We start from the raw sequence: 23,726 nt of genomic DNA on the forward strand, positions 1-23,726 counted from the left end.
TGCTGTTGTTATCATCATCGTCGTTTCTGTCGATTGTCGTCGTTGTTGTTTGTTGTTATCGTCGTCGTCGTTTCTGTTGATCGTCGTCCTTTTTTATCGTCGTTGTCGTTTCTGTTGTTGTTGGAAAGTAACAACAGAGTTCTTTGCTATTTCCACTGCTCACCTTGTGTCCTAACGCAAAGATATACCTGATATTTGCTCCAGTAATCGATTAGCTAGACTGATCAATTATTGAAGAAAATGTTTTGGTCATTTTACGACACATCTGGAGACTCTCTCACTGTGTACAGACCGAAACTTCCACCTTCGAAAGAAATCGTTGAAAATACTACATGCACTAAAAGGGACAGTTCAATTAAAAAAAACGACATTTAACCCGTAAATTGGTTTACCAGGACTGTATCTCTTGGTACCGTCTGGATGAACGACATTCCACTACATTGATGCATTATGTCTTTTCAGCACCATCCGGGGCGGCGGGGTAGCCTAGTGGTTAAAGCGTTTGCTCATAACGCCGAAGACCCGGGTTCGATTCCCCACATGGGTACAATGTGTGAAGCCCATTTCTGGTGACCTCCGTCGTGATGTCGCTGGAATGTTTCTAAAAGCGGCGTAAAACCATACTCACTCACCCACTTTCAGTACCATCCAGTCACGTGAACCGCTGTCACTTGACAATAATTTGCAGATCATATACACTGACGGTCAAAAGAAACTTCCCAGTCATTTTTGCACGTCAGTATTGAAAGATCTTTGTTATGACATTGTGGACCCAGTGGTGTATATACATACACAAAGAGCTAATTAAGCACCCCCTGTATTTTTGCAATGATACGTTTTCAACACGTACATAAGACTTCTCGTGGTCACCATGGTGGGTTTTTTTACCCGTATGATCCCTTGACTCATAAAAAAACGACAAAATGATTGGAGTCCATATTGATTTTATTAAGATAATCGCTCATCTTAACAAAAACAAACACTGACTTTCATACAAAACCACGTCTGTACAAGTATGGCCCTGGAATGTTTAATGTTGAATTTATTGGTGAATGTGGTCATTCAAAATGTCATTTTGCGTGTCTTACACGATTCAAGGTCAATACCGAGTGTAACCTCCATGTGACTGTATGACAGCTAGCACTCTCCTCCTCATACCCCCTATCTGCCTCCTGATCCTCTGAATGGGCACTATACGCCATTCCTCGTGTAAAACAGCTTCCAACTGGACCAGGTTCTGTACAGGAGAATCTTTGTTGCACACGACGTCCAATCATGTCCCAGATATGCTGCAAAGGGTTAAGATCGGGGCTCATTTCATTGTGAGATATGTCAGGTGGTGCTAAACTAAGTTCTTTGTGTATATATAACATCTCCCGCACACTTCGATAACAGGTCGGACGACGCCCTAGAGCAGGTTGTCCTGGTGTGTTCAGATTACACCGCTTGTGCTGGCTGCATGTTTCACTACATATAGATTGTCACGTTTCAACAGGTTGCAAGTTGAACAGGTGTTGTGGTAATATACCAGACAATCAGCATGGAACACAGTAAATACACATTCATGTTTCTCCTGGTTGCATGTTGAAAGGTTTAGCGGATTAGCAGGTGATTGTAAGGTTTAGCTTATTAGCCCGATAATGACCCTTTGCTCGTCAGCACTGTTCTCGTTCAGTCATAAACATCTGCCCACCTCTGGAAATCCCCCAATATTCAGTCCAAACCGACTGACGGACTGACTGAGTTTGGTTTTACGCCGCTTTTAGCAATATTGCAGCATGAAGACAGTAAAAACAGACTCTGTCAGCCATTGGTATGTCATCATATCTTCCTACCTCTATACCTAACCCAAAATTGCTACACCTGAACTTTGCTAGGAGAGATTTTAGATAGGGAGGTATAGATAATGATAGGTAGCTTTCTACATGCAGTAATGATTTAAAGTGTTTGTAGGCAAATGAATCTGAAAGGTTATGAACAGTGGCAGACCATGATTGTTTGAGATTATCCGAAAGCCGAAGTTTAAACTGCTGCATATCACCGACATCCTGTGACAGCCATACAAACCCAAAAACGAATTTAAATAAGATATTTTTTATATTTGTAGCCCATGTAGTCCTACCCGAATCATCAAGCGATTTCAACATATTGTAACCCTGAAATGGGAGTCGATGTGATTCTAACTGAATTAACCTACACCAATATTTAACCGCTCTAGACATATAATTAAATTGTAATGGAAGCCTGCCACATTCCCCTAAAACCATACTACTACTTACATTTCTGCCAACTCTGAGATATTGTCTGCAAATCTTAATCTGAAGACCTTCAATAATTTTACAATATGATGTTCCCCAAACCTCAGATCCATAACACAGAATAGGCAGAATGACAGAATCAAACAACTTAAAGAGATCCTGAGCTGACAGATTACCAAAATTTCTTTGAAAGGAATAGATAGATACAAGTGCTTAATTAACCCGAGAGAGCAGTCAATGGTGAGCCTTAGTCCATGATAGCCTAGGAGTAAAAACTATGCCAAGATACCTATAAAATGACACAACCTCAATTTGTTTACCTTCGAAGAACCAATTTTAATAATGCCTTAACTATCCTGAGTTTCGAAACACAATAATCTTTGTTTTGTCCAAATTAATCTTCATACCAGTATGCCTGCAAAATAACTCTAGTGCATTTAGCCTCTTCTGCAACTGTAGTGCAGTATCAGCAACCCCTGACACATCATCAGCAAACATTAATGCATAGAGATTATCAACATTAATATTGATATTAACACCTTTTCCTCCAAAACTTTCTAGAACTGAAAAGAACTTGTTGATAAAAATAATGAATAACTGGGGACTCAAAATACAGCCTTGAGGGGTGCCTTGATTACACCTGAAAGTATCAGTGAGGCCATTTGAAGTCCTAACACAGGCTACCAATTTCGAATATATGGACACTAAGATATTATAAAATTTACCAGTTATTCCAACATCCTTTAGACAGTCAAATAGAACTTTATGATTCATTGTATCAAATGCTTTTGCAAAATCTATAAAAACACAATAAAATCTTCCCCTTTTCTTATGAGCATAATTTTGTACAACAACATTCAATGAAAAAATATGGTCAACAGTGCTATAATTAGCTCTAAATCCAGCCTGATACTCACAAATTGTATTATCACTCTCACACCACTTCTGCAGCCTAGATGTTAGAATGCAAGTAAACACTTTACAAAGTGAATCTATTAAAGAAATACCCCTATAATTACTAGGGTCTTGCCTTAGTCCTGACTTGAACAGAGGGCATATGATACTTGTAGCCCACACAGCTGGGAAATAGCCTGTATTAAATATTCGGTTAAAAAGTAATGTAAGATGCTGAACAGAATATAGTTTTGATGATTTAATCAATTCAGCTGCTATGCCATCAGGCCCAGGAGATTTATTGTTTTTCAGCTTGTCCATATTGGAGTTCACCTCACGTTCAGTTATGACGTCATTTAAGTCATCATCACACATATTATTACACACCGCCGCACCTAGAGTGTCACATGAAGATAACTGTAAGTCTTGATCACAAGTCAACAAGGAAGAAAAATGTTTGACCCAGTCACATGGGTCAATATTAACATTTATAACAGGTGTTTTCCTAGTACACTTTAGTAAGTGCCAAAACATTTTAGGGTCCTTCCTGGCTTCCACCAGTTTGTGTTGCTTGTCTTCGTAGTATTCTCTTTTTCACTTTAAAAAGGCATTTCAACGATGATCTTAGCGACTTGAACACATTAAAATCAACGCCATAGTCTCTGTGAGCCCTAAGAGCAGCATATTTCTTACATTTAAGTTCTCCTAATTCTTGGTCCCACCATGGAGGCTGGGTTTGATGTTTCCTTGTGTTAGGTTTATATAGTTTCCTAGCAAAGTCTGCAGACTGATAGAAAATGTTTGTGATAGCTAATATTGCTGCGTCAATATTGTTATTTATCTTATCACACAGGGTTCCATGTTCAGTTTCAAATAAATCTTTAAAGTTACTAATGAAATTGTCCGAAGAATCCTGGTCCCATACAAACTTTATCCAATCATGTGAAGTTTGTTCATGTACAGCGGCACTAGTATGTAGTTTGGTATCTGTTTGTGTATCACCATCACTATTAGGTTCACAGTCACATGTTGAGTAGAAGCCAGTGTTTAATGAACATGATATTGGGAAATGATTGGAGTAATCAACATCTTCAACTTTAAAATCACTTATGTATGGAAATAGCTTTGCTGAAGCTATCACATAGTCCACAACACTTGAGGTGAGGTGAGGTGAAAGTGGGTTTAACATCGTGCTTGAGAATATTTCGCTCATATGACGACGTGCATGCGTGTGTATGTGTATGTGCGGCTGCTTGTACTAGCCCAGACTTAAGCTGGTTTTATAGTGCTAGCCCACTGAGATACCATGCCGCAGTGAAGCATGAATACCCCACTCAGACACATTATACTGACTCCGAGCCGACCAGTCCTTGTTGTACCCATTAATGCCGAGCGCCAGGCAGGGACCAATAAGTACCATATTTTAACGTCTTTTGGTATGACGCGGTCAGGGATCAAACCCGCGACCTTCTGCTCTCCGGGCGGACGCTCTAACCACTACACCACGGAGGCGGTCCCACAACACTTGAACCATTATAGGTATAAGAGAATTAACTGACTATAAAAGTCTAGTTTCCACCTTTGGAAAACTGGTCTGGAATTTCCAAGTTAAGCTTTGGCTAGACTGTCGAAGCAATGTACAATCCTATCGAAATCGCTGATACGTCAAATTTGAAATTCCTCCATAAGTCTTCAACTAATTCTTGTGAAAGTTTCACTGAGGTCATGTATGGTGTAACCTTGATCGAACAACTTCTTAGCAAAAGTCGTATGACGCTCTTTGAATTTATTTCCTTTGAAAGGTAAATTGACAAGTGGAAAACAGATGTTATCCCACTGCCACGAAGTCTTGTGGGGAGGGGCACTTGTCACTGTGGCAATCGTCATGCATGGATCTATGTATGAAACCGGTGATACTCACTGGGATCTTATATTTCTAGTTCGGTGGGTACATCGGAGGGGAATTGGTTAGTGTAAAGTTTGTATGTACTGGGGAATTGTGTTTAAGTGTAATTTCACAAGATTATTTCCCTCTCACGTTTTAACTTGGCAGCTATACACTTACGTAGATATTTTGTACATTATATGTGAAGCTAAATGGCTTGGACTTTTCCTGTTTGAAACTGAATTTAATTAGTGCTAAAATCGGACAGTAAATGCCTTTTTATAGGGTCATAATTACTATTCAACTCTCAATTTGAATACTTGTGGGACGCAGCATCTTGCCATCAAATTGCATGTTTAATCCTTTATCATTTGCATGTAATCCTCTATTCAACTCCACTTCTAGTCCTTTATCAACTGTAAGTAATCCTTTATCAGCTGTAAGTAATCCTTTATCAACTGTAAGTAATCCTTTATCAGCTGTAAGTAATCCTTTATCCAGTTGGATGATTATTCTTTATCCAACTGTTGTATCCTTTATTCTAGGCCATGTAAAATCCTTTATCAGTTGTGAGTAATCCTTTATCCAGTTAACTTCTTTGAGAGGCATTTAGAAGTTGTGGAAGTAAGGAAGGATAACACTATATGGACAATTTCTTTAGTTTGACAGATTGACCACCGACTTGCTTGTGGGATTATCATTACGTGGTCAGCGTGTCAATCAGGAAGTGACATGCAGCCGGTAACTGCAGTGCAAACCGTTATCTATTTTCTACAGTATGTCCATGTCTAGCGGCATGTATTTTACAACCTGAGTGAGTTACTCTCGTTTGTGTACGGAAAATCACAACATAGGTACTTTTGTGAATTCATATACATTTCATATCATAGTCATTATATTTTTGTGTGTGAAATATTAGTGAAATATTTGCAGTATAACAGTGCTATGAGAGCGACGTTTCGGTGTAGGCTCTAACACCGTTATCAAGCAAGTGATATCTAGTTGCATGTTTATCCTTTATCCAACTGTTATATCCTTTATTCAACTCCATGTCCAATCCTGTATCAAATGTATGTTTATTCTTTGTCCAACGCTCACTCTGTATTAACTGCCTACCCAACAGTATGTTTATCCTTAATCCATATGTAATGTTTCGTTTCTATGTATCTATGTACAGAGAAGAATAAATTTGTATTTAGTTAATCATTTACAAACGTACAGATTCTAGTACATTCGGGACTCAACCCAACAAAAGTACTAGAATCTGTACTTTACAAAGAAAGTGTAATCCCAAATATAACATGTTACAAATACAGTTACATTACTGGAAGGGAAAGTATGGTGCTTAACTGCATGTTTACCAAAAAGTATATTTACCCTTTATCCAACTTCCCGTTTATCGTTTACCAAAATGGGTATTTATCCTTTGCCAAACAGTATGTATATCCTTAATCCAACTGTAATGTTATCTCCAGCAAGTCACGAGTACTTTGCATATATTGTGGCGGTGTTAAAGGTTCGTATCTATATTTATACGCTCCCGTCGATACAAATCACGTTATGATAACATGGCCCGTGACACCAGTTGCACTGTGTACACGCAGCAAACATCGCCGTCTTCATACAACAGGGAGGACAGTTGTCAGGTCACAATGTTCCCAGTTTGGGATAGTTTCACATTTTTTTCTACTAAGGGAAATTTTGTCGCGTTTCTTGTCAACCGAAGATATGTTTTTAATCTACATAACAGTTATGGAACAGTGATACTGATGAAACTGTAGGTCTTGTACAACCCCAATATGTAAAATCAAGACAATATGTAAAAGAATAACGCAATATGTAAAATATTAACGCAAAATGTAAAATATGTCTTTAACGCAAAAAGTAAAACACCTAACGCAAAATGTAAAAACAATTTTTAACCTAATATGTAAACAATTAATGCAATATGTAAAATCCAGTTTTAGGTTTGAATATCGGGCAGCAATCGAAATCTATTTTAATCACAATTTTGCAAAAATTGACTTTATTCCCAAAAAACTTAGATATCGCAATGTTTCGTACAAAATGAACTTCATATTACCTTATATTAAAAAACTTTACCTCGTTCAGTAATTATTACTGGTATACATGAAAGTGTAGTTGATAAACATATCATTTACTTGTATATAGAGATATTTCAATCGATCTAGTCTAGGAACTGATCTAGGAGAGAGCGCCAGTAGTTATGATTTGACTATGTATATGAAACAATGATTGACTTTTGTAAGGGATACTGGAATGGTTCCTAAATGCATGCATCTTGACCCGCCATAGCTTCAACTGCGGGTGGGAAAAAACTTCAAGTAGTGCATTTATGCGCAACCTGTAAATACGCGAGCTATAGGAACATCAATAAATCCATAAACACCCATTTACAATTTCTCTCTCAACCTAAGAATGTGGTACAACACAAGAGCTACCTTAAACAAGAAGTCAATATTTTCTGTGCGAAGTAGCATTCAGAATTTATCGTGCCGCCTGGACTTTGAAGTTGTGAGCGTTACATCTAAATTTAGTAAGCGTACACTTAAGTTGTGGTGCAAAAAATAACTGATACATTAATTCCAAAAAAGGAAAATAATTTGCTATTAATTCCCCACTAAATAAGACAAGCCTGAACAAACTGGTCTCTCAACAAAATCAATGAAAAGAAAAAGAAAAAGAAAACAAAAAACTGATGTATGCAGAGTTTCAAGTTGAACCTTTGTTACAGTGCCAAATATCATTAAAAATTTATTATTAATAGCCACTTCTTGAGATATTGCCCAAACCAGTTCTTTGAACGGACAGACGGACAGATGGAAGGTATTTTGTTATCCCCAACTTAAATGCGAGTTGTGGGATAACGAAAGTCCAAAAGGTAAAACCTTGAATGGGACATGATGAATAATGCAACCCATCTAACCATTTATATAAAAAGTAACTGTGAAGAATACAATAATATTTTTTGATACTGCCGAATATAGATTATGATATAAAGTATCTCCATATCATACAATTATCGGCTTTACCTTGATTTTTAATGACATACAGATAAGATTTCAGTTAAATTAGAAATGAGGTAAATTTTGACAGAAATATTGCAATATCTTAGCTATTTTGAAAGACAATAAAGTGAAGTTACTAAAAAGGATTCAGTCACCAAGACATAAAAACAACAAAAAAGCTTGATTTTACATATTCCGTTAATCTTTTACAAATTGCGTTAAAAATTGGTTTTACATTTTGCGTTAGGTGTTAACGTATTGCGTTTAAAACATTGTTTACATTTTGCGTAAATTTTTTACATATTGCGTTATATTTTACGTTTAGCGTTAAGCTTTTACATATTGCGATAGTTTTTATATATTGTCTTGATTTTACATATTGGGGTTGTACCCTTTTTACCGCCCCGCGTACCGCCTTCCTTCTTTCGTATCGGACGATGGTCTTGTTTGAAGACAGAGCTCTTTGATTACACAGATAGGTACACTTAAAATGTAACAGTTGTATAGTGACTGGGCAGCAGCGGAGGAGTGATGTTGCATGGCTTCACTGTAAGCCAGACCTTCTACCCCCAGGCCCTCGTGTCATCGCGAGGATTAAAGATTTTAAAAATATATATCACAATTTGAGATGACCCCCGACTCGCAATGCTTCACAGTACAATACATCATGATGAATTGTATTGTTAAGCATTTCGAGTCCGGGGTCATCTAAAAAAAAAATTTAATATTTAATCCTCGCAAAGACACGAGGGCCTGTGCTTTCACCTTCAGACATTTACCACTTCGGTGAAACCCCTAGCCACCGGCATCAGGTGCTGACAAAACTAGGAAGATATCGAGCAGAATAGGGATTCGAACCCCGACCATAGGTTTCTGGCTTGCCCAGGGTTACTATTACAGGCAATCACAAAGTAACCTGGCATGACAACCGATGCTGTTACGACTGGCATAGGTTCTAACCTGGACTCGTTGCTAGGATATTAACTGGTATACCTGCCCGTCTACTGTGGTGTGATATGACATGATTCGTCATTTGTCACGATATCACATAATATGGTCTGTAAACAACCGAGTCTGGATCAGACGCGCCAGTGTTATCATGAACATACGATAACATGCATCTCCCGAACCCCCAGATCGTTAATGGCCTCTACTGATAAGGATTGGATGCCTAAGACCAATTCTAACCCGGAAGTTCAGGGGTCGTACAAACAAATGATAGATAAGTGAATGTTCTGGGAAGAAAAATGGTCTTATTTCGAATTTGAGACTCCTAGGTTATTGTCTAGTGTGATGGAGAGGAAGCCCATTTCCTTCTGGTCAAAAAACGGAAATAACACATGTTGATTGGGGAAGTTCACACGGTGGAAATGTGATCTTTACTTGGGATCATTGAAGTCAATATATACTGAACAGGCAAAAGAAACGCAAGTTTCGAAAAAATAAAATTTCATGAAGGTAAGCGTTCATGTTTATGGAACGATCATGGTAAAGTAACGTAATGATCCCAGATGAGATGATGTCATGCAATTTGACGTCCATACGAACCATTCGCACAAACACACCAACAGTGCAGCAAAACAATAATTTTAGCACGTGTATCGACGGTTCTGGATGGAAAACATGCATTTCACTCTGAGGATTCTTTATAAAGGTTTGTGTCAAAAAACGGTTCAGTATTGACGCTAGGAGGTGTACACGCCACACAAACGATGCCTAGACTAACGACTGAGCAGAGGGGAGTGGCCATTGGAAAGTTGCAGGGAGGTAGCTCTGCAACCGCTGTAGCTAGGCAATTGGGCTGACATCTTACCACATTACACGACTTGCTCAACGTCATCAGCAAACCGGGGTTGCTGCTGATCGTCCCCGTACCGGACGGCAACGAGTGACAACTCATACGCCAGATCGGTTCTTGGGCCAAGTGGAGCAGTGTCCAGCGATACGATTAGGCGTCGTCTTCGGGCTGCTGGAATCCACTGTCGACGGCCATATGTGGGTCCAGTTTTGACACGTCAACAACGCCAGCAGCCCTCACACAGCAAGGGTGTTGATGGATCATCTGGCTCAGAACAACGTTAACATTTTTCCATGGCCGTGTCTTTCCCGGATATGGCTCCCTTTGAACATTCTGGGACGAAATTGGACGGAGGATTGGGGCAGGTAGACAGCCACTCACACTTGCACAATTGGAATACAGATTGGTGTTTGAGCGGAACCAGTTACCTAAGGCAGTCTTTCAGACTCTAGTGAACTCAATGAGGTCACGTTGCACGGCCTGTGTGCAAGCTCAAGGTGGCTATACGCGCTACTAAAGAGACTGTCACTTTTCGCGTTCAGGGGTATCTCCATTTGACGGACTGTGATCAATTTGAACTTATTGCAATTCAATGTCAACAGCAACTTTCAACTGTTAAATTGACAGTGTTTTCTATAGAATAAATGATTAGACATGATTTTGGTTGTCTTCTATTACAAAACTTGACAAAAAGCCAGACTTGCGTTACTTTTGCTGTTCAGTATATTATTTTCAAAACGGGGGTGTGGGCGGCGGGATAGCCTTCGCTCGTCACGCTGAATACCCGTGAAGGTCCGGGTTAGAATATTGGCCCCCAGTAACCCATGCTTGTCGTAAGAGGCGCATAACGGGATTGGGTGGTCAGGTTCGGTGTGATTGACACGTCATCGGTTTCCCAATTGCGCAGATCGATGCTCATGCTGTTGATCACTGGATTGTTTAGTCCAGACTCGATTATTTACAGACCGCCGCCATATAACTCGAATATTGCGGCGCATAACTAAACTCACTCATTCAATCACTCGTCACGCTGAAGACCTGGGTTCGATTCCCCACAGACCCGTGAAGGTCCGGGTTAGAATTGATCTTCAGTAACCCATGCTTGTCGTAAGAGGCAACTAACGGGATCGGGTGGCCAGGCTCGCTGGTTTGGTTGACACATGCCATCGGTTACCAGTTGCTCAGATCGATGCTCATGCTCTTGATCACTGGATTGTCTGGTCCAGACTCGATTATTTACAGACCGCCGCCATATAACTGGAATATTGCGGCGCATAACTAAACTCACTCATTCACTCGATTCACCACATGGGCACAGTGGGTGTCCCCCGCCGTGATATTGCTGGAATACTGCTAAAAGTGGCGTAAAACTAAACTTACTCAAAACGGGGTGAGGGTGAGGTTAGGTATGGGAGTGAGGTTGAGGTTAAGGCAAGGTGAGGTTGTGGATGAGGTGAGGTTGTGGATAAGCGTGAGGTTGGGGGTGAGGTGAAGTTGTGGATAAGGGCGAGGATGAGGTAAGGTTGGGATTTAGGATGGGAGTGAGCGTGAGTTTGTGGACGGGAGAGTGAGGATGGGGATGAGTATATGGAATGAGTGATGCCGCCTTTAGCAACATTCCAGCAATATCACGGTGGGGGACACCAGAATGTAAGTGGGTTCACACATTGTACCGATGTATGGAATCGAACCCGGGTCTTCAACGGGACGAGCGAACGCCTTTACAACTAGGCTACTCCACCGCCCTTAATGGGGATGAAGGTTGGGTTTGATGATGTGTTGAGAGTGAGGCTGGGGGCGTGAGGGTGAGGATTGGGATTGGCTGCGGATGAGGGTGAGGTGAGTTATAATAATTGGATATAATCCTTTGAGAAACAGATACCACGCTGTAAGCTACGAATGAACACCCCTTTAATCCAATCAAACCCGCCCCACCCACGAATACGAAACGGAATACACCATATACACCTCGACACCCGTATACATATGTGTGTTATGAGTCATGTGCACTTCAGTGTGCAGTTCATTCCACGTTGTAGTTGTCTCATACAACAATCCAGTAGCTAGGGACAGGTACAAGCAAAATGCAAGGCGGGGCCTCAAATATGGTGGCTGATTAGGGCCATCGCCCTCTCGCATACTATGGTGGCTGATTAGGGCCATCGCTTTCTCGCCTTAAAGGTCACATGCAACGTAAAACACAACTTTGCAGATTCTGATACCTTTCGGTATGGACTTACCGAAACAAATCATCAAAAATGCAAATTCAACTTATGAAGTTGAAAAATAACGCGATGAAAAAACCCGTTTCAAACTATTCACTAATTTTCCCCCAGCGTTTGGGGGGAATTCAAATGGTTTCAACAGCTGGGCTGCGCTCATAGCACGTGCACAGCGAAATAGGTTCGCGCAACTTGGAAGCGGGTTGTCAGGTGAATACTCGGTGAAGGCTTTGGTGTGAGCTATTTTTCTAATGTTTTGTTGATATCTCACAGGCGCGAGCTTTTTATATGTTATGACAGTAAATTAAGTGTTTATATAATTTCATTTGTCTATTTCACCACACGTTCTCCTTACCGAGTCACTTTCTCAGTTCGATACTTAAAAGCAATGTCATTATTTAGCGTTGACACAATTTCTAACTGTGATATAAATATGTCGTTGTCACAGACAAAACTCAATGTCTTGTTTTATTGACACCTGTGTGTCTGCCTGCATGTCTGCTAATGACAATATTCAATACACAACAGCGATCACTGACCACATGCAATTTGAACTTAACACCAATCAGGCTATACACCATAAACAAAATGCATTGATTTATGGCCCGTGTTCGGTCTCTGTCACATTATGTAATTACACAGACAGGCAGGTGTGATACTTGAACACATGACATGTTATGATGTCTGTTGATTGCAAAATGTTATACACAAAAAATGAGCATGTATTTACAAAACCCAACATCTCTATATATACACACACAATGAGCCGTGGGGACATCTGCAAATGAACCAGCTTGAGTGCACACCCACCCGCTCTGACTGGGTTCGGTATCCCGGCTGCTTCGTTTCTTGGGAAGTAAACCCAAGTACACAATATTGCACTTTTGATTTGCGATTGTAGGCTTATAACTTTGTTTATATGTTTTTTCATAACCAGCAATGTATATTATATCTCACGAATAAGTGATAATTGTGTTTAATCATGTTTGATATTTTGGTTGCATGTGACCTTTAAAATTCGGAGGCGAGAAAGCGATATCACGAGACGAGAAAGCTATTACACGAGACGATATAACGCTCACTTTTGTCAGCACAACCTTGGCTGGCGCCGATCAGAATGCCACAATAGAAGCTCAGAATAGGTACGTAGTTGTAACAGCCTGTACTCAACCAGGAAGTAGATGCATAGGAGGACCCCGCGGTCGTCATTGACAACTATTTGTCAGTCACGTTTGCATCCATCACATTCATGCCATTTCCATCGACGAGGAAGTAGGTGCATCCCTATATAGTATAGGACAATGCAAATGCGACTGCAGTGCAGAGCATAGGGGCTGTTTCTAAGCGAGACATTACATAGTAATAGGGTAGGCTCTATACACCTTTATGTCTTTCTAAGGCTTTTTCTAAGCGAGACACGCCCCTATGCTTATGTCATGACGGATCCGGGTTAGACCTGGTCTTCCGCTACCCATGCTTGTCTCCCTCGTGAAGATCCGGGCTAGAATTGGTCTTCAGCGACCTATGATTGTCTCCCCCGTGAAGATCCGGGCTAGAATTGTCTTCAGCTACCCATGCTTGTCTCCCCTGTGAAGATCCGGGCTAGAATTGGTCTTCAGCGACCCATGCTTGTCTCCCCCGTGAAGATCCGGGCTAGAGCTGGTCTTCAGCGACCCATGCTTGTCTCCCCCGTGAAGATCCGGGTTAGAACTGGTCTTCAGCAACCCATGCTTGTCTCCCCCGTGAAGATCCGGGTTGGAACGGGTCTTCAGCAACTCATGCTTGTCGTAATAGGCAAATAACAGAGGCTCGCCGACTTGGTTGACACATGTCATCGTATCTCATTTGCGTAGATCGATGCTCATTCTTTTGGTCACTGGATTGTATGGTCTAGACTCGATTATGTCTCCATTCCTTGAAAATAATGGGGCGAGCAGACAATGGTATGACGTCACAAATGTAATTGATCTACAGACATCAGCCATTTAGCTGGAATATTGCCGAGTGCGTTGTTAAACAAGAAACAATAACGATCTTGTCATGAGGATCTGCACTTAATGGTGTGTGCGTCTTTGTTCTGTGTATGACTACCACTTAGGCCACAGTTTGGGATCCCTCATATTGTCTTTGTCGTAAGGCCTGTCATTGCATTGACGGTTTCAACCATTACCGAATTTAGCTGCGTGTTGATTACTGACGCTTTAATCAGCGATAAAAGATGCTTCTCCAGTTTCATTAGCGTGAAAGGGATATGTTTGACTAAAGAACCTTGAGTATTCTACAGCGTCACTTTTTAGAGTCATTCGAAGCTCTTGTTAAAAATACCCTGAATTTGACAAGCCTATGTTGTTTGAGGCGAGGCCATTACACATTGTTACATCTTCCTCCTGCGATACAAACACACCACCATATAACCTTATACTTACAGATAAATAATAGATTGCTTTAATGTATGAAATACGTTTCATACACATACGCATGAAACAGTCATGCATGGTTAATGGGATTCACACCCGTCTATAGTTATAGTACACATGATAGTATATCTTGAATGGTTAAGACCTACATGGTGATCATGAGATAGAAATGTGTCTGGTTATGTGAAGGTCACATGATCTCTGTGTCTGGTTATGTGAAGGTCACAAGATCACTGTGTCTGGTTATGTGAAGGTCACATGATCACTGTATCTGGTTATGTAGGTCACATGATCACTGTATCTGGTTATGTGAAGGTCACAAGATCGCTGTGTCTGGTTATGTGGAGGTCACATGATCACTGTGTCTGGTTATGTGAAGGTCACATGATCACTGTGTCTGGTTATGTGAAGGTCACATGATCACTGTGTCTGGTTATGTGAAGGTCACATGATCACTGTATCTGGTTATGTAGGTCACATGATCACTGTATCTGGTTATGTGAAGGTCACAAGATCACTGTGTCTGGTTATGTGGAGGTCACATGATCACTGTGTCTGGTTATGTGGAGGTCACATGATCACTGTATCTGGTTATGTAGGTCACATGATCACTGTATCTGGTTATGTGAAGGTCACAAGATCACTGTGTCTGGTTATGTGGAGGTCACATGATCACTGTGTCTGGTTATGTGAAGGTCACATGATCACTGTGTCTGGTTATGTGGAGGTCACATGATCACCGTGTCTGGTTATGTGGAGGTCACATGATCACTGTGTCTGGTTATGTGAAGGTCACATGATCACTGTATCTGGTTATGTGGAGGTCACATGATCAACGTATCTTGTTATGTGAAGGTCACATGATCACTGTATCTGGTTATGTGAAGGTCACATGATCACTGTATCTGGTTATGTGAAGGTCACATGATCACTGTATCTGGTTATGTGGAGGTCACATGATCACTGTGTCTGGTTATGTGAAGGTCACATGATCACTGTGTCTGGTTATGTGAAGGTCACATGATCTCTGTATCTGGTTATATGAAGGTCACATGATCACTGTGTCTGGTTATGTGAAGGTCACATGGTCACTGTATCTGGTTATGTGAAGGTCACATGATCACTGTATCTGGTTATGTGAAGGTCACATGATCTCTGTATCTGGTTATGTGAAGGTCACATGATCACTGTATCTGGTTATGTGAAGGTCACGTGATCACTGTGTCTGGTTATGTGGAGGTCACATGATCAACGTATCTGGTTATGTGAAGGTCAATGTATCTGCATTTGGTTATTGGAAGGTCACTGTATCTGGTGATGTGAAGGTCACTGTTTCTGTATCTGAGCACGTGAAGATCACATGTGCTCTCTGTGATCACGAAAGGTGAGCGTATCCCGCCCCATCGGTGGCACCTGTCACAAACACAAGCAAAGGCATGGCAATGTTCCACATGAGCAAATGTGAACACGCGATACAGGCCCCGATAAGGAACTGCAACTGGTCACTGAACCAAGGTTTTTGTCAAAAGGATAAATGTTTCAAATTCTGTAGGAAAACCTTCAGATAAGAGGACACAAATCTGAATATGTCAGGCCATAATATTTCAGTGTTGTCCGGTGGCAATGGTGTTTTGTCGTCATGCAAAACCACTGTCCTACCTGTTGTAATTATAAATAGCCGTTTCATTTTCCCTAAAATTGAGGAAAAAGCGACACAGTGCTTATAACAACCCAGGTGTTATCTGAGTACCGTCGATCGCACTCCGAAGTATCTGTATGTTATTCGTGTATACAGATGTATCTTACGCATGTATATAGACGTATGCTATGCATGAATGTAGATTACGTTATGCATGGGTATAGATAATGCATGCGTGTATAAAAATGTATGATATCCATGTATACAGATGTGCGCTAACCGTGTAGGTTCCAAAGTCCACCTTCTATGGCACATGTGCACTGTCGAGAGCTCTGAATCACTTCAGGAAGTAGTGCAAGGTATATATGATGTGACTATGGTTTACAAGATCCCTAAGGAGATATTAAATAGGATGGATTACACCTTTGACCTTCATTGATCTTCAGTAACCCATGTTTGTCGTATTGGACGGCTAACGGGATCGGGTGGTCAGGCTCGCTGACTTGATTGACACACATCATCGGTTCCCAATTGCATAGATTGGTGCTCATGTTGTTGATCACTGGATTGTCTGGTCCAGACTCGATAATTTACAGACCGCCGCCATATAGCTGGAAAAGTGCGGCGTTAAACGACAAACAAACAAGTGATAAGCCACAGTGATGTCACTTCCCTGTCTGGGACAGTTATGCATATCATCCTTCATAGAATGTCATAATTATTTATCATCGTATGTCAATTTTCTATGGAATCATATGCCACCCTGGAAGCAGGAAAGTGACACACGTGCAGCAATCTATGGTTTTGACCCTCCGATAGGGGAACAAAGAATTTGAATTTTATCTCAGAGTATGATGTGTCTGAGTGTTTTTTTTCAGCAGTGAAATGACAAACTAAAATATGCGGCATGGTATACCAGTGAGCTGGCAATGTGAACACATACACACATCCTGGTTGCTATGCAAGGGTATAATTATCTCGGTCCCGACGTTTCACCACAATTGGAATCACCGTGCGTGCGATCTGTTAATTATTACAATATCTGATCCCGCGAATATCTGACCTGCATCGGTGTGAGTGTTCCTGCCATATTGAATTGACTTCCCATAATATAATTGAATTACAGTAAACGGTTATAACGAACTCAAAGGTACCGCTAATTCTACTTCCATATAACCGAAGTTCGTATATTCAATTCGACTAAATGTACAGCAAGTGCCCGGGACAAATCGTTCGTTATATCCGTCAGTTCGATATAAGCATGTTCGTCATAACGCAGTTTACTGTTCAACTCAATTCAATGAACCAATAAAGTCAACTTAATCGTCTGGATCGAGAATCAGACAACGCATGAATCATTTTGTTCGAAATGTGTGAGTCGAAGTCCATCAGATAGACATTTACACGGCAGACAACTCTCGTAGTCATTACTAGCCACAATAGTGTCAGAAACTCGCGTCGCTCTTGCATTTCCTCTCATATCGAGATTAAACTGAAATACTGACTGACTGGCTGAGTTTGGTTTTACGCCGCTTTTAGCAATATTCCAGCAACATCACGGCGGGGACACCAGAAACGGGCTTCACACATTGTACCCATGTGGGGAATCGAACCCGGGTCTTCGGCGTGACGAGCCAACGCTTTAACCATTAGGCTACCCCACCGCCCCTTAAACTGAAATACAGTTCAAAGGGGCAACATACTGAAAAACTGATAAGCTGACTGATATGTAAATCTGAAAGACTTTGGCGTAAGACACGACTAGAAGTTCATCGTCAGATGTATTGTCAAGCGAGGAATAGCATGATTAAACACATAGCCCATGCTAAGAAGAACTATTGTCTGTCCACTATCGAGGAGATTAAAAATAATCCTAGGAAAATGCATAAATTTATAAATGGCCTTCTTGGGAAAAAGCATGATCCAATCCTACCCTCAACTCCACCTTTTGATGAACTTCCTGACTCCTTTAATGACTTTTTTCGAGCCAAGATTGACAAAATTCATTCAACACTGAAAGGTACTAGGCTCCAGTTTGATACTCCTACTGATACACAGTTTTCTGGTATACCACTATTGGAGTTTCATCCATTTTCTGAAAACGACATCAAGAAGATCATTTCTGGATCCAAGCCGACCACTTGTCACTTGGACCCGATTCCCACATCGCTGGTAAAAGAATTCCTGGATTTGCTGCTCCCAGTTATCACAAAGATGGTGAACAGTAGTTTGATAAGTGGTGTCTTCCCAGATTCTTTCAAACATGCCACTGTCATCCCCCTGTTAAAGAAGGATAACCTAGATCCAAACTTGCTTAAAAACTTTCGACCAGTCTCTAACCTGAAGTTTATATCAAAGATACTTGAGAGAGCAGTCAATATTCGACTCAGGGATCATTTCTCTGCCTTTTCACTTTTGGATAAATTCCAGTCCGCTTACAGATCAAATCATAGCACCGAGTCAGCCCTCCTCAGAGTCTCCAACGACTTACTTACAGCTGTTGATGAAGGCTAACTAGCTACTCTTATCTTGCTTGACCTCTCTGCTGCCTTCGATACAATCGACCACCAACTCCTTCTGGAAAGACTCAAGGGCCAATTTGGAATCCATGGGGTACCCCTCATCTGGTTACAATCTTATCTCGAAAGCAGAAGTCAGACTGTCCTGTTAGACAATATCAAATCACAAACCTCCTTGGTCCACTGTGGTGTACCCCAGGGATCGGTACTCGGTCCGCTTCTTTTCATAGCATACACGACCGATGTTGCAGACGTAATTGACAAACATGGCATTTCCCATCATTCGTTTGCAGATGACACTCAACTTCAGAAAAACTCAACTCCCAAGGACTTTCACACTGGTCTCCATAAAATAACAGACTGTACTAAAGATGTTAAGTCATGGATGACAAACAACTTGCTAAAGTTAAATGATGACAAAACTGAGGTGATGGTTATTGGATCCAGGCAAATGCAAAACAAATTACCACCAAAACTGTTCTGGTAGCAGATGCAGAGATACAAGCTGTCGACTCTGTTAAAGACCTTGGAGTTACACTTGACTCACACCTGGCGATGGACACTCATGTAAATCAACTCTGCAGAATATGCTTCTTTCATCTACGAGCCATTGGCAGAATACGCCATCTCATCAGTCGTGATGCAGCACACGGTCTGGTCCAGGGACTTGTTATATCAAGAATTGATTACTGCAATAGCCTCCTTTTGGTATTTCTCAGAAGCTGCTATCAAAATTGCAAAATGTCCAAAATACAGCCTCCCGAATCATAAGCAGAACTTCAAAGCGCTCACACATAACACCTGTCATGAAAAACCTCCACTGGCTGCCTGTTAAATCAAGAATTGACTTTAAAATATTGTGTTTTGTCTACAAATGCCTCAATGGCATAGGCCCAGAATACCTGAAGGAACTCCTTACCCCGTACACTCCAGAAAGACAGCTCCGTTCTCAGAATCTGAACCTACTCTCTGTGCCTCGGTTCAAACTGCAAACTTTTGGAAGGAAATCCTTTGTCTGCTCTGCCCCTCTACTCTGGAACTCTCTCCCTATCACCATTAAATCAGCAGTTGACTTTTATTCCTTCAAACGACTTCTCAAGACTCATCTGTTTTCACTGCATTATGACTAGCAACTAGTCCCTTATTGTATATATGTATTATTATCCACTCACTTTGTTAGCGCTTTGAGCATGGGCCTTGTGCATGGAAAAGGCGCATTATAAGTTCACATTTATTATTATTATTATTATATGTAAAAGAGATAAAACTGACACATATCGCCAAGACAGATTTCTACTAACATCACCGTCCATTCTACGATTCCAGTAGGTCATGATTACGATGATACCAGATGTTCGCGAAATGATGAACGTATCATGCTTCATGAATCCTTTCCTAGCGTTGATACACAAATTATACTACACTGAGGTGGTGTGTGGACATGTGCATACTGTTCAGGTCACAAATCAGTTGAGTTAAGAAACGTTGGGTGCGGAGCGTCTTTGGATGAGTGACCGTGTTTGGCAGCTTGACTCCTTTTCAAGGACTTCAATCCTGCCCCACAACGAAGCACATGTGATACATGTGGTTTCACCTTAGGCAAGTGAGTTTTTTTTCAAAATGGCCTCTGTTAACCCAGCAGAAAATGGGTACCCGGTGGGATAAGTCATGAGACTAATAACTTTCTAGCGCCTCACAGGCAGCTTGGGTTATCCGGGGTTAATAATAAACAGCGTCAAACGAGCAACAAGACAGATTGATACTAGGCACTATAAAAATGAATTATTATTATCATTTATTATTACATTGTTTGAAATCAGCTCTGATGTGAATTGATTCCAAATATTACATTTTGGGATGTTTAACGTAAGACATCGTGATTATTCATAACGCGATATATTACTAGGTAGGTTAATCTAAAAGAAAAATAATAGTACAACCTTTATTATCTGGAAGGTAACGGATTTAGTTAGATCGTCCGGATTAGTAAAGTACTATTAATTTAGATATCTAAGGCGAAACTAGTAGTGAGTGAGTGAGTTTAGTTTTACGCCGCTTTTAATCAATTCATGATAACTATCTGCAAGGTTATTCTGGTGGACTGACCACTGGTGTCTTCACACTGTGATCTGTAAACTGTAATGAACTATTTAACACGTGGTTGTAGTATTCCGCTTTTAGCAATATTCCAGCAATATCACGGTTGGGGACACCAGAAATGGGCTTCACACATTGTACCCATGTGGGGAAGCGAACCCGGGTCTTCGGCGAACACTTTAACCACTTGGCCACCCACCACCCATCGCGACACTAGTAAATCTTCCACGCAGGATGTCAAGACAGGGGTCTGAACTGTCGAGGTTTAACTGTAAGACGATGATGATGCAAATATTCCTATTTAATTTGTTCATCACTATGTAAACCACGATGTACTGGTGTTTATTAAGTGCAGTAAAAATCTAACATATTCACTTCGTCATCCACGCCAATGACAACTTATTTTTTTGTTAAGTAAATACTTCTCAAGACGTTCCAGAACGCTCACATGTTGAATGCAGTGTATCGCATTACCCACCAACCGTACAGTAGCTTACTATTACGACATGTTTAGATATGTGTCCCAGAAACAGATCGGACAATGGAACGGAATGTTTACTTCCGTGTTACGGCGACCCGCCTGTGCTCTTAAAATATTCCTTTGAAGAACATTTGTCATATATGAATCAGCTCAGTAGGTCCATAGTAAATAGATGTATGCGAGCATGATAAATTACCGCCTGGCTGAAGCGTTTACCCATACGTTCATGAATCATACATCCATAATTCATATTCGTATATCCAAAATACTAAGTGTTTGCACGACAGAGAAACGCACCCGCATCACGCGACCGTCACGGTTAGAAGATAGGAGCACTGTAAGCTGGTTCCCGACTCCCTTGCGTTTTTTTGCGAAATGCGAGACGGAGCCCAGCTTAAGGAGCACTGTGCCCCTTCAAGTTTGGGACCTAACATTTACCACTTGTATTCGATACTGGGTGGGGTGGGTATGGGCTGATGGGGCCGATTTTGTAATTTGATGTGGAGGCTTATATTTATAAGCTACAGTTTCAAACCTTGACACTTTTTTAAACATTAAATATTAATTAATTTTTCATAACCACGAGCCAACCCTAGGCTACACCAACGCCCCTCGGGTTAAAGTGGAGGTTGACAAGGGAAAAGTTGATGTCATCCGTCTATGAGTAGTTCTCTGATGCTCAGATTCCTTAAGTAGGCTACAGATCTAAGTACGACTGACCACGTTAGGGGACGGACAACACTTTCAACACCAACTACAGTAGTGTGGCGCCTTTCCACTCTCCTACCCAGAGTTCCATGCGGCCAGCCAGCATAGTACTATGTTATGCTAAGTCATCACTGCGCCGGAGCGTGGTGCCTTTCAGTACGTTTAGGGTCAATGTAGCGGGTTTACGTAACTTGTTTACGTAGACTTCACACACTGTACCTTCGTTGAGAATCGAACCCGGGTCTTCGACGTGACCAGCGAACCCTTTGACCATCAGGCTACCGCGCGTAACGGGTGGTGTGATTCGGTGACTTTAGCAAATGCTATATTTGGGATTATGCTTTCTCTCTTAAGTACAGACTGTGTGCTGGGGATTAACCTGACTCTGAGGCTGTTGGTTCGAATCCCGGATGGGACTGAAAAAGTACTAGAATCAGTACTAGGATCAGTACGAGAATCAGTACTTTTACTAAGAAAGTGTCTTCCTAAATGTAACATATGTTACATTTGACCACTTTCTACATGGCATTGTGACTTTGTTCACTGCGTGTAATCGTATGCCCCCAGCCTAGATCGGAGATTTAGATTGTCTTGCTGGAATATGGTAATTGCGCATTAAACAGCAAAAAGAAATATTCCATGACCCTAAAACCTGTGTAATCACCATTACAATAGTCCTTCAAGACTATTTGTAAATACTGGCAACATTACATCACAAAAGACAAAAAGGACTCGAAAATGAAAACCAGTTTTGCTAAAATGAGTGAGTTTAGTTTAACGCTGCACTCAGCAATATTCCAGCTATATGACGGCGGTCTGTAAATAATCGAGTCCGGACCAGATAATCCCGTGTTTAACAGCATGAGCATCGGTCTGCACAACTGGGATCTGATGTCATGTGTCAACCAAGTCAGTGAGCCTGACCACCCGATCCCGTTATCTTTGAGGTAATCACGATGCACCAATACACACAGCGATCTTGACATCACCAGTAAACGTTACACAGATGTGCTCCGTCCCTTAAAAAATAGAAACAAAAAACGACCACAGTTCCCATACTGTGACACTGACCAAAATAGTACTAAGATCGCTTTGACAAGCCGGGTCATAGTCCAACACTGGTCAGTTTCCGCCCTACCAGTATGTTAGTCCCTGGGTCTGACCATAATGGCGTTGGGAGCTTGCTTGTGCCGTCAATAGGATACGATAATTTTAATCAAAATCTTATTAATACAAGGAAACCCCTTTAGTACAGAAGTACCTGTACGAACAATTGATGTACGTTTCGTTAATGCTGTCAACGCTGCGTTCAGCAACGTTCCACTGTCGACGATCCGTAAATATTTGAGTCTGGATCTGCCCAAATATGTGATTGATGCAATGAGCAACACCAACCCATGACTACGTCACAGAGCCCGACCATCCGATCCATTTAGTCGACTCTTAGGAAAGCATAGGTTCGTTGTTAATATGGTGGTGGGTTAGCCTAGAGGGTAAAACGTTCGCTCATCACGCCGAACACCCGGGTTTGAATCCCCACATGGGTACACTAGGTAAAGCCCATTTCTGGCGTCCCCCGCCGTGATATTGTTGAATGTATAAGCGGCGTACAACAATATCCACGCACTTCTTACGTGGATTCTGTCGTCCATGTCTGTACAGGGTCACGATCCACAATACCCGTGAAGGTCCGGGTTAGAATGAACCTTCAGTAACCCATGCTTGTCGTAAGAGGCGACGAACAGGATCGGATGGTCAGACTCGCTGACTTGGTTGACA

General features: G+C 41.3%; 1 protein-coding gene and 1 long non-coding RNA gene across 5 annotated transcripts in view; one reads left to right on the forward strand and one right to left on the reverse strand.

Moving 5' to 3' along the window:
• The window catches only part of LOC124254989, a 50,699-nt gene that overhangs the window by 2,336 nt on the left and 24,637 nt on the right, over positions 1–23,726 (forward strand). The window lies entirely within an intron of this gene.
• On the reverse strand, positions 1,258–18,740 carry LOC124254992. The gene is made up of 3 exons (XR_006892601.1): positions 18,730–18,740; positions 15,757–15,760; positions 1,258–1,373 (listed from the first exon to the last, which is right to left on the reverse strand). It is a non-coding gene; the product is annotated as an uncharacterized LOC124254992 (long non-coding RNA).

The sequence above is a fragment of the Haliotis rubra genome, unplaced genomic scaffold, assembly GCF_003918875.1.
Source record: "Haliotis rubra isolate DU_JTF1 unplaced genomic scaffold, ASM391887v1 Scf59, whole genome shotgun sequence".
NCBI lineage: Eukaryota > Metazoa > Mollusca > Gastropoda > Lepetellida > Haliotidae > Haliotis > Haliotis rubra.